Source organism: Suricata suricatta, chromosome 15 (assembly GCF_006229205.1).
Source record: "Suricata suricatta isolate VVHF042 chromosome 15, meerkat_22Aug2017_6uvM2_HiC, whole genome shotgun sequence".
Lineage (NCBI taxonomy): Eukaryota > Metazoa > Chordata > Mammalia > Carnivora > Herpestidae > Suricata > Suricata suricatta.
In genome coordinates, this window is record NC_043714.1 from 21,572,160 (window position 1) to 21,577,020 (window position 4,861).

Below are 4,861 nucleotides of genomic sequence, written 5' to 3' on the forward strand. Positions count from 1 at the left end.
CTGTTTGGGATTCCCTCCCTCCTCTCCCTCTGGCCCTCCCTCTGCTTGTGCTCTCTCTCTCTCTCTCAAAATAATAAACATTTAAATAAAAGAAACACATTGCATAATGACAAAGTGGTCAATTCATCCAATAGCTATAACAATCCCACATCTTCATACAGCTAACAGAGCTTCCAAATACATAAGTTGATGGAACAAAAAGAGAAAATAGATAAATATATAATTGTAATTGGAGATTTTGACACTCCTCTCTCAGTAATTGATAGAAAAAGTAGAAAATCAGTAAGACTATATTGACCAACACTATTAAACAAATTGGCCTAATTACATTCAAGAAAACACTTTAACTAACAACATCTGAATACATATTCACTTGATGTGCCTAAGAAATATTCACCAAGACAGAACATATTCTGAGTCATAAAAGAAAGCCTCCACAGTTTTTTTTAAAAATTAAAAACATATAAATGTCTGTTCTCTGACCACAGTGATTTAAAAGTAGAAATCAGTAACAGAAACATAACTAGAAAAATCACCAAAATACATTACATTAAACAGTATCTTCCTAAATAATCCTTGGTTAAAAGAGAAAGTCACAAGAAGTGTTAGAAAATGTTTTGGGGTGTCTGTGTGGTGGCTCAGTCAAGTGTCAGATTCTTGATTTCAGCTCAAATCATGATCTCACATTTATGAAATGGAGCCCCACATTGGGCTCTGTGCTGACAGTAAAGATACTGCTTGTGATTTTCTCTCTCTCCTTCTCTCTCTGTGCCCCTCCCCCATGCACTCGATCCCTCTCTCTCTCTCTCTCAAAAATAAATAAACTTAAAAAAGAGGAAAAAAGTTTTTAAATTTACTTTTGAGAGACAGAGAGAGACAGCATGAGCAGGGAAGGGGCACAGAGAGAGGGAGATATAGAATCTGAAGACAAGCTCCAGGCTCTGAGCTGTCAGCACAGAGCCCGACGCAGGGCTCAAACCCACGAACCAGGAGATCATGACCTGAGCCGAAGTCAGACGCTCAACCTACTGAGCCACCCAGGCGCCCCAAGAGAAAATGTTTTAATAAGATTAAAAAGAAAACATAACATATCAGAATTTGAGGGATGCAGCAAAAGTAGTTCTTAAAGGAGATCTGTAACATTAAATGCTTACATTAGAAAATAAAAGAGACCTTGGTACCTGGCTGACTGAGTTGGTAAAACATACAATTCTTGATCTTGGGGTCGTGAGCCCAGAGGGTTTTGAGTTCAAGCCCCATGTTGCTTGTCAAGATTACCTAAAAAAAGAACCCTACATGAGAATAGTCTATCAAAAAGTAAAATAGATCTCGAATCAGTAATGTAAATTTTGGGGCACCTGGGTGGCTCAGTCGATTGAACATCCAACTCTTGATTTCAGCCTAGGTCATGATCCCGGGGTCATGGGGTTCAGCCCTGAGCCGGGCTCCGTGCTGAGTGTGGAACCTCTCTCTCTCTCTCTCTCTCTCTCTCTCTCTCTCTCTCTCTCTCTCTCTGCTCCTCTCTCCCCTCTTCATGTTTTTTCTCTCAACTAAAAAATAAAAATAAATTTTAAAATGTTTTATGTAAATCTTGATACTGAGAATCTAAATAAAGGAGAGCAAACAAACTCAAGCAAACAGAAGAAAAGAAACACTAAGAATAAGAGCATAAATCAAGTAAATGGAAAATCAGTAGAGATCATCGATGAAATCAACACCTGACTTTTTGAGAAGATCAATAAAATTTATAAACTTTGAGCCAGTCTGATAAAAAGAAAACAGAGAAAAAGAGAAGACAAAAACACTAGTACCAAAAAGGAAAGAGAGAAAATCAGTATAGATGTTACAGATATTAAAAAGATAATAATAAAGTATTATGAACTATATATCAGTAAGTCTGATAAATAAATAAAATAAATTCCTTGAAACCATAAACTACCAAGGTCATTCAAGAAGAAATAGATGTCTAGAGTACTCCTATATCTATGAAAAAGTTGGAATTTATAGTTAAAAATGTGCTCACAAAGGAAACTCCAGGCCCAGATGCTTTATTGGCAAATTCTACCAAACATTTAAGAAAGAAATAATACCAACTGTAGAAAATTAAAATGGAAAGAATATTTCTCAAACTATTTTATGAAGCCAGAATTACTCTGACACCAACCTAGACAAAGATGTTACAAGAAAAGAAAGATACAGGCCAGGATCCCTCATGAATATAAATCCAAAATTTTAGCAAATTAAATCCAAAAATATATAAAAGGGGTAATATATCATGATCAACTAAGATTTATCCCTAATTAAAGGGATATGGTCCAACCATAAAAACAATTGATCAGCTTAATTAGTGCACTATTAAAAAGACACCGGGAACTGAAACAAATCTATGATTATCTGAACAGATGCTCTCCCAAAAGGGGGAGAGCACTTTAAAAATCCTGAGGAAAGATTTCAACAATCAGGGAATAGAAGGGAAATATTCTAATAAAGGGTATCAATGGAGGACCTACAGCTAACGTCAAAATTAATGATGAAAGACTGAATGCTGTCCCCACAAGGTCGGGAACAAGGCAAGAAGGTCTTCTCTCACCACGGCAATTTTAATAGAATGAGACAAAATATAAAAGATTGGAAAGAAGGAGCAAAAGACTTCATTTCAGACAATATGGATTTCGCAAAAAATGTGGTTAGAATAAGTGAGTTTAGCAAGGTTGTGGATGCAAGAGAAACATACAAAAGCCAGTTGTATTTCTATATCCTAGCAATGAATAATCAGAAACTGGAATTAAAAAATTAAATAATTTAAAATTAAAATCTGCCACAATTTCATCCCACCAAAATAAAATATTTAAGGTTAAGTACGACAAAACATCTGTAAAACTCGTAGCCTCAAAATTACAAAGTATTGCTGATAGATATAAACAAATTGAGAGAGATGTGTCTATGAATTGAAAAAACATTGATGTCAATTCATACTAAATTAACCGATAGATTTGATTCACTCTCATTCACAATCCCAGCAGACTTCTTTTGTAGAAGTTGACAAGCTGATTCTAAAATCTATGTGGAGATTTAAAGTACTTAGAATAGCCAAAAACAACTTTGAAAAAGGACAAAGTTGGAGGGCTGACATCACCTGACTTCAAGACTTATTATAGAGTACAGTAATCAAGACAGTGTGGGATCAGCATCGACATAGACAAAAAGACTAGTGAAATTGAACACAACGTCCAGAATTAGGCATATATATATATTCGATTTTAACAAAGGTGCAAAGCCAATTCAATGGAGAAAAAAATAGTCTTTTCAACAAACGGATACCCATATGCAAAAATAAACTGAGATCCACACCTCATATCATACACAAAAATTAACCCAAAATGGATTATAGATCAAAATATAAAATCTAAGATACTGCTAGAAGAAAACATAGGATAAAATCTTCACAAGCCTGAAATAGGTAAAGCGTTCTTAGATACAACAGCAAAAGTTTAATTCATAAAAGAAAAGAAAATGACACATTGAATGTCATCAAACTTAAGAACTGCATTTGAAAAGACACTGGTAATAAAAATCAAAAGATAAACCATAGACAGGGAAAAAGATACATTGATAAAGGAATTATATGCAGAATATGTAAAGAATTGTCAACAACCTATAAAAAGGATACAATCCAGTTAAAAGAAAAAAAGGGCAAGAGAGCTGCAGACGAAGCTTGCCAAAGCACGATACGGACGTCATAGAAGCACATGAAATTATATTCCGTAATGTTGGTCATTAGAGGAATACAAATTAAAACCACAATTTGATACCACTATATAACTATCAGAGTAACTAAAATTAAAAATCTTACCAAGTGCTTCTAAAATGTGGGGATTACCAACTGCTGATTAGAATGTAGAGCAACTAGAGTTTTCTTTCATTGATGGTGGGAATGAAAAATGGTACAGCAATTTTGGAAAAGTTTGGTAGTTTTTTATAAAGGTAAACAAACTCTGACACTATACCTAAGCAGTCCCAGTCCTAGCTCTCTATCCTAGAGAGTGACGTGTACATGTTTACACAAAAATCTGAGTCATATTAAAGCAGCTTTAATCGTCATCAACAAAAACGGAAAATGACTGAAATGTCCATCAACCAGTGAATGGTAAACAAACCGTGCCCTATCCATACAATGGAACACCACTCAGCAATCAAAAGGTGAAAATGTGCAATGACATGGATAAAAAGCATTGTGCTAAGTGAAAGAAGCCAGACACAAAGGGTGACATACTGTAGGATTCCATTTATATGACTTTCTAGAAAAGGCAAAACTAAAAAGCCAGATTACAGTGGTGGCAAGGGTGTGATTGGGGGAAGGGGGTTCACTACAAAGGGTCACGAGGGAATTTTTTTGTGGCAATGGAAATACCATACATCTTGGTTGTGGTGATATATTACATGACGTATGTACAAACTCATCAAATTGTACACCTCAATATTTACCCAAAGAATATGAAAACACTAATTTGAAGGAATATAGGCACCCTTATATTTATTGAAGCATTATTTAAATAGCCAAAGTATGGAAGCAGCCCATGTATCTGTCAATAGATGAATGGAGAATGAAGTGTGTGTGTGTGTGTGTGTGTGTGTGTGTGTATACATACACATATATATTTATTATACATTTCATTATATAATGCATAGTGTATGCATATATATAGAATAGAATATTACTTAGCCAAAAAAATAACGAAATCTTGCCTTTTGCAACAGCATAGATTGATCTAGACAGGATAATGCTAATCAAAATAAGCCAGAGAAACACAAATGCCATATGATTTCACTCATACATGGAATTTAACAAATGAACAAAGTG

The 4,861-nt window shown here is 34.7% G+C and overlaps 1 long non-coding RNA gene across 1 annotated transcript in view; it reads right to left on the reverse strand.

Annotated features, from left to right (window-relative positions):
- Window positions 1-1,184: 1,184 nt before the first annotated feature.
- Window positions 1,185-4,861, reverse strand: part of LOC115278775 — a 20,117-nt gene continuing 16,440 nt past the window's right edge. Inside the window, exon 3 of the long non-coding RNA XR_003903098.1 lies at window positions 1,185-1,278. This is a non-coding gene — a long non-coding RNA (uncharacterized LOC115278775). The remainder of the gene's footprint in view (window positions 1,279-4,861) is intronic.